Source organism: Polypterus senegalus, chromosome 8, assembly GCF_016835505.1.
Source record: "Polypterus senegalus isolate Bchr_013 chromosome 8, ASM1683550v1, whole genome shotgun sequence".
Classification (NCBI taxonomy): domain Eukaryota; kingdom Metazoa; phylum Chordata; class Cladistia; order Polypteriformes; family Polypteridae; genus Polypterus; species Polypterus senegalus.
Genome location: NC_053161.1, coordinates 145,614,708 through 145,626,840, shown reverse-complemented (window position 1 = coordinate 145,626,840; position 12,133 = coordinate 145,614,708). Strand labels below are relative to the sequence as shown.

The 12,133-nt window shown below is 40.9% G+C and overlaps 1 protein-coding gene across 1 annotated transcript in view; it reads right to left on the bottom strand.

Moving 5' to 3' along the window:
* Nucleotides 1-12,133, bottom strand: part of caps2 (calcyphosine 2) — a 69,642-nt gene that overhangs the window by 23,744 nt on the left and 33,765 nt on the right. The gene's annotated exons all lie outside the window — the stretch shown is intronic.

Here is a 12,133-nt window from a genome sequence, read left to right as displayed (position 1 = left end):
TGAGTTGGGTGGTGGCCAAAGGCGGGGACTTTGGCAGTCCGATCCTCAGTTACAGAAGCTGGCGCTTGGGACGTGGAATGTCACCTCTCTGAAGGGGAAGGAGCCTGAGCTGGTGCGCGAGGTCGAGAGGTTCCAGCTAGATATAGTTGGGCTCGCCTCAACAAACAGCTTGGACTCTGGAACCAATCTCCTTGAGAGGGGCTGGACTCTCTACCACTCTGGAGTTGCCCACGGTGAGAGGCGCAAAGTGGGTGTGGACATACTTATTGCCCCCCAACTTGGAGCCTGTTCATTGGGGTTTACCCCGGTGGACGAGAGGGTAGCCTCCCTCCGCCTTTGGGTGGGGGGACGGGTCCTAACTGTTGTTGCGTATACACTGAACAGTAGTTTGGAGTACCCACACTTTTTGGTGTCCCTGGAGGAGGTGCTAGAGGGCATACCTTCTGGGGACTCCCTCGTACAGCTGGGAGACTTCAATGCTCACATGGGCAATGACAGTGAAACCTGGAAGGGTGTGATTGGGAGGAATGGCCACTCCCGATCTGAACCCGAGCAGTGTTTTGTTATTGGACTTCTGTGCTCGTCACGGATTGTCCATAACGAACACCATGTTTAAGCATAGGGGTGTTCATATGTGCACTTGGCACCAGGACACCCTAGGCCTCAGTTCGATGATCGACTTTGTGGTCGTGTCGTTGAACCTGCGGCCACATGTCTTGGACGCTCAGGTGAAGAAAGGGGCGGAGCTGTCAAGCAATCACCACCTGGTGGTGAGTAGGCTTCCAGTCAGTCCTGGTAGGCCCAAACGTATTGTGAGGGTCTGCTGATAACGTCTGGCAGAGTCCCCTGTCAGAAGTAGCTTCAACTCCCACCTCTGGCAGAACTTCGACCATGTCCCGAGGGAGGTGGGGGACATTGAACCCGAATGGGCCATGTTCCGTGCCTCTATTGTTGAGGCAGCTGACCGGAGCTGTGGCCGTAAGGTGGTTGGTGCCTGTCGTGGTGGCAATCCCCGAACCCGTTGGTGGACACCAGTGGTGAGGGATGCCGTCAGGCTGAAGAAGGACTCTAGAGGCAGCTGATAAGTACCGGCAGGCCAAGCAGAATGCGGCTTCGGTGGTTGTTGAGGCAAAAACTTGGGCGTGGGAGGGGTTTGGGAAGGCCATGGAGAATGACTTTCGGACGGCTTCGAGGAGATTCTGGTCCACCATCCGGCGTCTCAGGAGGGGGAAGCAGTGCAGTGTCAACACTGTATATGGTGGGGATGGTGCGCTGCTGACCTCGACTCGGGACGTTGTGGGTCGGTGGGGGGAGTACTTCGAAGACCTCCTCAATCCCACTAACATGCTTTCCAATGAGGAAGCAGAGCCTGGGGACTCGGAGGTAGGCTCCCCCATCTCTGGGACCGAGGTCACTGAGGTGGTCTAAAAACCAGGCAGGGCCCCAGGGGTGGATGAGATACGCCCAGAGTTCCTCAAGGCTCTGGATAATTTAGGACTTTCCTGGTTGATACGCCTCTGCAACATCACATGGACATCAGGGACAGTGCCTCTGGATTGGCAGACCGGGGTGGTGGTCCCCCTCTTTAAGAAAGGAGACCAGAGGGTGTGTTCCAACTACAGAGAGATCACACTCCTCAGCCTCCCTGGAAAAGTCTATTCGGGGGTCCTGGAGAGGAGGGTCTGTCAGGAGGACTGGTCGCAGAACAGTGGACCAACTCTACACCCTTAGCAGGGTCCTGAAGGGTGCATGGGAGTTTGCCCAAACAGTCTACATGTTTTTTATGGACTTGGAAAAGGCATTCGACCGTGTTCCTTGGGGAATCCTGTGGGGGGGTGCACCGGGAGTATGGGGTACCGGACCGCCTGATAAGGGCTGTTCGGTCCCTGTACAACCTGTGTCAGAGCTTGGTCCGCATTGCCTGCAGTAAGTGGAATTTGTTTCCAGTGACAGCTGGACTCTGCCAGGGCTGCCCTTTGTCACCGATTCTGTTCCTAACCTTTATGGACAGAATTTCTAGGTGCAGCCAGGGCGTTGAGGGGGTCCGGTTTGGTGGACTCAGGATTGGGTCACTGCTTTTTGAAAATGATGTTGTCCTATTTGCTTCATCAGGCCATGATCTTCAGCTCTCTCTGGATTGGTTCGCAGCTGAGTGAGAAACGGCTGGGATGGGAATCAGCACCTCCAAATCTGAGACCATGGTCCTCTGCCGGAAAAGGGTGAAGTTCCCTCTCAGGGTTGGGAGCAAGATCCTGCCCCAAATGGAGGAGTTCTCAGGGTCTTATTCACGAGTGAGGGAAGAATGGAGCGTGAGATCGACAGGCGGATCGGTGTGGCGTCCGCAGTGATGCGGGCTCTGCATCGGTCTGTCGTGGTGAAAAAGGAGCTGAGCCGTAAGGCAAAGCTCTCAACTTACCAGTCGATCTACGTTCCTATCCTCACCTATTGTCATGAGCTATGGGTAGTGACCGAAAGAACGAGATCACGAGTACAACCGGCTGAAATGAGTTTCCTCCGCAAGGTGTCTGGGCTTTCCCTTAAAGATAGGGTGAGAAGCTCAATCTCCTGAGAGGGGCTCAGAGTAGAGCCGCCGATCCTCTGCATTGAGAGGAGTCAGATGAGGTGGCTCGGGTATCTGATTAGAATGGCTCCTGGACGCCTCCCTGGTGAGGTGTTCCGGGCACGTCTAACTGGGAGGAGGCCTCGGGGAAGACCCAGGCTGGGAATGCCTCAGGATTCCCCCGGAATAGCTAGAAGAAGTGGCTGGGGAGAGGGAAGTCTGGGCATCTCTGCTCAAGCTGCTACCCCCGCAACCTGATCTCGGATAAGCGGAAGAGGATGGATGGATGAACAACAGTTTGTTAAAGATCTAATAATGACAGCTATAAAGTGAAACCATCTTCTTTATTTTAAAGAGATTCAGCTATATGACTCAAGAGCTTGATCAAATGTTTGCAGTTCGTATGTATATTGTTTTTATACCACTTTTAAATCTACTGTATAAAGACTATTTAGATTACACAGAGGATCGCAAGACAGTATCACCTGATGTTTTCAATTTAATTATGGCAGGCATTAATTCATTATTCTAAATTGTTCTAGTGGGTGTCAAAGTGTTTGAGTAAGCCTGGTTCCTGCCGCCCTGATGATGCTGCCAGGATAGGCTCTGAGAACAAAATGAATCAAGATTGAGAATATAATGTATGCTATTAATTATCTTAATTATCATTGTATATTGAAATATTTGCTATTTATTATAATACCCTTCTTTTTTTCTAATCAGGATCAGGAATTATGTATTATGTAAGCCTGTGAGTCAGATATTTTATGAGTTTGTTTTTTCAGTCTTTTGGGTGGCAGCCTGCTGAAGAAAGAACTTTACTTTAAGTGAGGCCAGCAAATTCAACAGACTGATTAAAAAGTATGGATCTGTCCTGGGAGTCAGTATGGGCAATCTGGAGGAAGAATTAACAAGAAGGACACTCAATAAAATACTGGTTCATCATGCACATAGACGCTCACCTTCTGTATGCCATTCTGGCTAAACACAGAAGCTCCTTCAGCAGGAGATTGATATACAGTAAGCAGGCTGCTGCAGAGAGTGTTAGATGAGGTCATTTCTGCCAGCTGCCATTTCATTCCGTAATGAGTCCCCAAGGTGGTGTTGATCTCTCTGAAGAATATTTTTTGTTAATGTGTGCTGTGTTGCATGATTTTTGGCTGTCCTTTTGGATTTTTTTTTTAGATTAATAATCTCTTTCTTTAATTTCTGTCTCTAAATCAACAGACCTAATGCTTGCTCTCTGAAACACAGTTTCTCACTATTACTGACTAAAATGTTTAAAAAAGGCACTCAGGTCATAGCTACCTGATAGAAACATTTTGGTTATTAAAAATTCAATAGAAATATCTGACCATAAAACTGCTAATTTACAACCCAACTTCCAGCAGATATTAAAAATTACAAAGGCCAGCTCGGAAATGAAACCCCAGGAGCAGTAAATGTGTCTAAACAAGGCAAGGCTGTCTGACTGAAGACATTACTGAGTGCTGCGTTAGGAGTACGTAATTGTGAGTGAGCAGGCACCTCATTGAACCTCAGAACAGCCTATCTTCATTGGGGCATGGGATTTCCAAGGTGTCAATAATAATCATAAGGTGCTTCACAATAATAAGAAAAAAGTTAACCAAAGAAACTTTGTGGAGAATAAATTGCTAATAGCTGTGCTGTTCAAATAGCTTATCAAGATTAATGTTTAAATCTTGTCAATGTTATCACTTTGTGAAGAACTCCAAATTTTTTAGAACCTCTCATGTAAAAAAAGTGTTTTTTGGTTTAGGTGTTAATGGCACTTTTTTTTTTTTTAATTCCCATCAGAGTCCTCAAGTACACAATTCAATATTTAACTGAAACAACTCTGCTGGATCAGCTTTAGCAAAGGCTTTCAGAAGCTTGAAGATCTGGATGAGGTCTTGTTGGAGGAAGGGGCAAAACATTTCTTGTTATATGTAAAATGTATAACTTTACAAACACACAATTTTTTTTCTATGTTAAAATAACTTGTCATGTTACTTGGCTACTGAAAATTTTACCATGTCTGTTAATGTCACTTTGGATAAGGGCATCAGCCAAATAAGTAAAAGTAAATGAAAGGCAACCATAATGCAAATATGGTTTCATAAGCTCTTTTAAAGTCATACAAGCATGCCACACTCTTGCTTGACTCTCATTTATGACATGAAAAGTTAGAGATAAAGCAGCTGAATTTGGAAGCAGGATTTTAGTTTAATGAACAGCAGAAAATAGTAAAGAGCTTTATAAGATCAATAAAAGAGCAACGATCAAAAGCAACAGTGGAAGGGTGGAGGGGGAAAATGAAACCAAGAATGCCCAAGAAACTGGAACATTTCAAGCAATGCAAAAAATGAGCCACCGGTAATGATTAGGCATGTATTCATATTTTATCGTGTACTTTATTTTGCTTTAGTTTACGGAACAGTTTATTTGTTTAATTTTTTAAAAATACAATTTATTAAAGCCTGCTTTCCTGCCTGTACATTTACGGTTTTACTGCAGGGTATTGGTAACCAAGTTCCATTCTAAGTTAGGTCAGTTGGAGTGAGCGAGATGGAACACTGCCATAGGGAGGCTACAGTGACAGTCATACCTGGGTGAAGCCTGAAGGAACTACTGACAATCAGATAGTGGATCGCAGTCTTGGGTGCAAGTGCATTATAACTGTTAACTGTACATCTTGAAAGACTGGTAAGTATAAGAACAGGCAAACTAAACTAGTGAGAGAGGTTAGACATTATATTGTGGATCCACACTAAAAAAATCTGTGCGTGTGAAAAGTGGTTTATGTTTTTAATGAAAGGTGACCCTAAAAGCCTTCCCACAATAAAATAGGTCTCTACACTGACCGAGGACAGAAGCACCAAAAATACATAATTTTAAATTAATCTTAGGGAGACTCTGACCTTTAGCTGTTCTCTGACTGAGTGTTGTGACTCATTTGAATCATTTTTCTACAGGTTAATGCAGAATGACAGAGGTACAAAAATACAGTATATTATTGGACAGATTTTATATGTTTTGAAAAGAATTGATTTGATTGGTTAGTAAATGCAGAGTGTTGAGGCACAACTAACAAGGAGCTTACTTTAAAAATGTTTGCAGCGCACTGTCTGCATTATTTGCTGCAATGTGAAATTAGCAATGGATCATATAGTCTTTAAAAATAAATTGGGAGACCTACATTTGAGTTGATTTATAGGGTAATTATTGTCAGTGAATTCTTACTTGCATGTGCTAATCAACATGCAGCATATTGCAGCTCTCTACCAACATGAACAGTGGATAGGATGTTTGCCTGCTTTCCTTACCTGAAATATCTCAGAAGAAAGTTTACAACACTATCTAAAAAGTAAACCTATAGTAAAAAGCACTACAAATCCCAGACTAATAAAGCCTCAATAAATTATACCTGAATTAAAATTATTTTCAAATTAACAGAATGTAAAAAACATCCAAAGCACCATAATATATTTAAATCCCTGAAGATTCTAACAGGCAGTAGATTGAAATGAGAATGGTGAGTAACTGAGAGATGGCAACAACCCCATGACTTTTCCCAACTTAACGAATCCACTCCTCCAGGGTTTGTTTACATCTCTCAACCCTGTGGCTCCGGCCAGGGAGGAAGTCTTGCGTTAATGTATCGTGAGAATTGGAAAGTCTTGCCATTATCTGCTCCTGCCTTCAGTTCTTTTGAATCTCTTGTATGTCAATTAAATGGACCTATTACTACGATCATTGCAACTGTTTACCAGCCCCCTAAACCAAATAATGACTTTCTGAATGACTTTGCCGTTTTCCTTACACACTTATCTACTGTTTCATCAAACATAATACTTCTGGGGGATTTCAATATACAGTACATATGAATAATATCAATGTCCCTATTACTAGAGACTTTACATCCTGCCTTGAGAGTTTTGGATTCCAGCAGCACACTGATGTTCCCACTCATTCCAAAGGACATACTGTATCTTGGACTTGATTTGCTGTTCTGGAGTTACCCCGCTTGATTGTACTGCAGACGAACTCCCCATAACTGATTGCTTTCTTATTTCATTCAATGTTAAACTTGCACTTTCCAACACTAAGCTTTCCCGTCTCATGTCTTTCCATAATATTAAGAATATTAACTTAGACTCTCTTTCCTCTAGTATTAATTCCCTTATAGACACTGATAATTTATCCACTCCTGAAGAACTGGTCTCACACTAGAACACTGGACTTAATGGTATTCTTAACTCTGTCGTGCCATTAAAAACTAGATCTGTTTCTTTCTCCTTTTCTGCTACCTGGTTCCCGCCTGAACTTCGGCAACTTGAACGGTTATATAAAAAAAACTGGACTCTTTGTTCACAAAGAGATGTACAAAACCCATATACTTTATTACAAGGACTGTATTGCCCAAACTAAATCTATTATACTCTCATTATTACTTCCAATAAAGGAAACACCAAGTCATTGTTTTCACTACTTAACAATATCAAACAACCCTCAGATTCTTTGCCTTCTCACCTTTACTCAACTGAATTTTGCAATTCCCTTATGTCCTTTTTTAATGAAAAAATCCAGAAGATTCACCAGTCTCTCTGTACAGATTCCTCAAGTACTGCATTTGAATTTCACCCACCAACTCACTCATTTTCCTCTTTTCAGCTTCCTACCTTCTCAGAAATCTCAGATCTTGTCTGTAAGTCTAAGCTATCCACCTGTCAACTGGACCCACTCCCTACAGTTCTGGTCAAAACCTGCCTCCCCTCTCTGGTCCCTCTTATTTCTGCTATAATCCACTCTTCTCTCACTACTGCTACTGTTCCTTTATCTTTTAAAACTGTTGCAATAACCCCAATACTGAAAAAACCTGGTGCCGAGCCGAATAATTTCAGTAATTTTTGTCCTATTTCTAATCTACACTTCATTTCCAAAATTCTTGAAAAAATAGTGGTTATTCAACTTCATTCTCATTTATTTTAAAATAATCTATATGAACAGGTCCAGTCTGGTTTTCGTCTCCCCTCCACAGTACAGAAACGGCACTTATAAAAATGACTAATGACGTCCTTATGGCAGCTGATTTTGGTTTAATTACTATTCTCATCCTTCTTGATCTGAGTGCAGCCTTCTCGATTTTCTCTTCTCAATAAATTATCTTCGATTGGCATTACCCACACTCTATTAGATTGGTTCAGATCCTACCACTCTGGCCGCACTCAGCTCGTTTGGCTTAAAACTTTCACATCCCAACCCACCGCTGTTACATCAGGTGTGCCCCAGGGCTCTGTTCTGGGGCCCCTCCTTTTCAATATTTACCTCCTTCCCCTTGGCAATATCTTTCGTAAATATAACATTAGCTTCCACTGTTATGCTGATGACACCCAGCTCTATCTCACTAGCAGACCTACTGCTTCCTTTCCATCCTCCTCCCTTACTGATTGCATAGCAGAAATCAAATCCTGGTTTTCTTCAAACTTTCTTAAATTAAATAGCTACAAAACTGAGGTTCTCTTCCAAGGTTATTATAGTTAACGATAACTAAAATCAAAACTAAAACTATTATTAAAAAAACATTTTCATAAACTGAAATAAAAAAATTAACAAGACTTAATTGAAAAACTAAAACTAAACAAAACTATTAAAGTAGCTGAAAAGGAAAACTGAAATAAAATAATAATTTACTAAACATAATTTTAGTTTTCATTTTTGAATTCATTTTCTTGCTGTTAGTTTTTAACCCTTATAACTTTTAACTCTAAAACTGAAAGCCATCCACCACGAGCCGCCCGCACGTATTCATCCGGTGAACGGGAGCTGGTGACGGAGGGCGGATGTTCACACAGCATTTGCGGTGACAGAGCGAGCTGAATACGCGTGTAAAGCGTGTGGAGTTGAAAGCGATTTACATGTCATCTTTCTTTGCACGTGTTGTATATCAACATGTAATTCAAACCCTTGACGTAATGTGCTGGTCAACAAAAACTTTACCGTATGGACAGAAAAATCACGAGTGAGTAACATATCAGTTTATTTCTCAGGTGCCTACTTTTGAAAAAAATTCGACCTTGACATTTTGATGAATCTTGACGTTTTAGAACTCCCCGAGTTCGAAAATACAGTTTTTTGGAATTATGTCTGTGTGTGCGTGTGTGTGTGTGTGTGTATATAAACACGATAACTCAAAAACTAGATAGATGGATGAAATTTGGCATGGGGTTGTTACACCAGAATTGTTGATCAGTATTAACTTTTGGGCCAAATCCATTAACCGCAAGTGGTACTTTACCTGAACACATACTGGATTTTTTTATTCATGCAGCTGTATTCATGCAGTCCATTTTATTCAACTTTACTTTTATAATAATTGTTCAATATATTATTAATTTGATTTGATTTGTTAACGATGGTTCTTTATTGTACATAATATAATCATTGTCTTGCGGTTTATTCCTTAAATATCCACCCCCATATCTGAGTACACGAGAAAGTCTAGGACTACTCCAGATTTTTGAAAATAAAACGGCACTGATCGAGAGACTGACAATGTCAACATACAAGATCAGCATTTTGCTGCTGACCAATCACTGTTGCTTTAAAAACATTGTTTAACAATGAAGCAATGCAAACTTTGTAAAATCCCTGAGTTGGCAACATGTCTACTGAACTACAGGTAGGTGGGGGAAGCGAATCTACCAAGTGGTGAAAAGCTAAACATACTAATTTGTTTTTGTATTTATTCTATATCTATTAATTTTTAGTTCATATTCACAGCTCAAAATGCCAGATATTGTGACAATAATCCAGTAGCAGAATTATGCTTTAAAATATCTATTTTTTCAATGTTGCTCTCTCTCTCTCAAAACAGATAGTTGAAATATCATATTCATTTTGTTCTTAACATCAGCCATATCATACATATTGCACACCAGGGAGTTTTCCTGCCTTGCATACAAACTTGCTTGGGTAGGCTCCAGGTTCCTGTGATCCTGCTCGGGATAAACAGGTTTAGATAATGTATGGATTGTTCTTAATCTCAGATTTGGTCTCTGTCGTTTTGTGCCTGTCCATATACCTATTACCTGCTCTTGCTCTGCTCATTATGGGTTTATTGTTCTTATGGTGGGCTTTTCAAGTCTCAGTGCCCTAACATTCACACTACATGCTTGTTTTTCTTTGCTTCCCTCAATACAGCTAGGTGGGGTCTGCACACTCTTTCAAGCCTAAGACCCCTGTTCTTCCTTAACCCCCGTGATTTTCATGATCACACCTATCAGAGCACAGTAGAATCTCTTTTCTTATTTTTTATATCTTTCCAGGCCTGCAGGTGCAAAATTCTGTCTATAAATTGTTTGTGCCTGAGATCAATATGGCTGGTAGAAAATAACAAAGCTCAGTGTTTGAGATTTTTGAATGAAATATTGAAGGCATTTATTATAAGCACTTTGTTGTTGGAGCATGATATGTTGTGTACTGTAGACATTTAGAGTAAAAAACTCACCTAAAGTTCATTACAAATTGGCCCGTTCTGGGCAATAAAAGGAAAAGACAAAAGTGCCAACAGTCAGCGCAGATTTGTTCAGCACAAATGGCATAAAAATATTTTAGAAATTATAAAATTGTGTAAAATTGTTCATATTCAGTACTTGGTTTTGATTATGCTTGTTTTTATCAGACAAAAGCAAAACCAAATAGTAAAGTGTGTTGTGTAGTGTAGCCAGCTTCCACTAACATTAAATTCATATTATATCCAAACCCGTTAAATGTACGGTTCTGTCTCATTGTGACACAAAAACTAAACTTCATAGTAGCTCTTTAACCATACTATAATTACTAAAACTTAAACTGAAACTAATATATATAAAAATAAAATAGAAATGTCTTTGTAAAATAAAAACTAAACTAAAACTAAAAATACATGATGAAGGAAAACTAAAACTAAACTGAACTTCCAAGTAAGGGCAAAAAAAATATAGAAATAAAAATTAATATAAAAAGGCAAAACTATAATAACCTTGTATTGGTACAAAATCAACATTATCCAAAACTGATCATTTTTTATTTGTTATTGATAATTCCTCTGTCTCCCCTTCCCCACAGGTTAAGATGTCATCCTTGACAGTACTTTATCCTTTCAGTCACACATCAATAACATCTCCCGGTCTGCATATTTCCACTTGTGTAACATTAATCGTATTCGCCCCTCCCTCACTCCCCACACCAATTCTATCCTTGTTCATAGCCTTGTCACTTCTCATCTAGATTATTGCAATTTCCTTTTCTTTGGTCTTTCTCGCAAATCTCTTTATAAGCTTCAACTGGTCCAGAATTCAGCTGCCCGCATCATTACTAGAACCCCCTCTATTCACCATATCACTCCCGTTTTGCAGCAGCTTCATTGGCTTCCAGTTCAGTTCCAAATTCAATTCAAAATTCTCCTACTAACTTTTAAGGCTATCCACAGCCTTGCCCCTCCATATCTGTCTGACCTCCTCCATGTTGCCATTCCTTACCGCACCCTCAGATCCTCTTCCTCCATCCACTTGACTGTCCCCATCGTCCTTCTTACCACTATGGGGAACATAGCATTCAGTTGCTCTGCTCCCCAGCTTTGGAACTCACTACTATCTGAGCTTAGAAATATTGAATCATTTTCACTTTTCAAATCTAAACTTAAAACTCATTTGTTTAAGACTGCTTTTTCTCTTTGATTGCAATTGCTCTGTCTGATTTTAACTTCTGTATTTTACTTTTGTTTATAATCTGTATTTTGTCTATTGTTCGGTGTTCTTGAGTGTTTAGAAAGGCGCCTATAAATAAATAAAATGTATTATTATATGTGCAACATTAGATGGCTGAGGATTTCAATTGCTGAGTCACAGACCTTTGAAAACTAGGGGCATGAGGTATGGATAGGTAGAAAATTTCAAAAATCCAGCCAGCCTTTAGGGTGTCTACAGTATGACCCTCAGATTTTTTAAGTTTGGCTCAGCTGGGTGAACAGGACTGGTCAGACATAGCAGAAGGTACAGTGGCCTGGCCAGAGGAGCTGGTTCTGAAGGATCACAGCATCAATACTGGTTACTTTTGTCCTTATGAAGACATTGACATTGGTTTCACAGCCATACCAGGTGAAACAAGGAATGTTTCAAAGGCAGCTTTGATGGAAACTCTCAGGCACTTTTAGGTGACAACAGTTGGTACTTTTAGTCTTGATAATGTACAGGAGAGTATGGCTGCAAACCACCTCATAGATGAGTGCCTTGCAGTCCACTTTTAGATTATGGTTTTCATGAAGGAAACAGGATATTGGCACAACTTCCTTCTAAGTCAGAGATGGTGATTTCCAGGGATGCCGTGACCTGTCCAAGGACATTTTCAAAGAGAATTTTGCTTTTCCTGTGGTTGGAAGAAATGTGAATGCCTTAAGCGATGAGGATTAAAGAGGGAAAAACAACACTGCTGTAATAGAGATTGGGGATTATCACAGTGTTTTTGTCTTTACTTAAAGGCAGTATAAGGGGAAGATCTTTCTGTTAAACTAGCATCTGGTCTTAGTGTCAT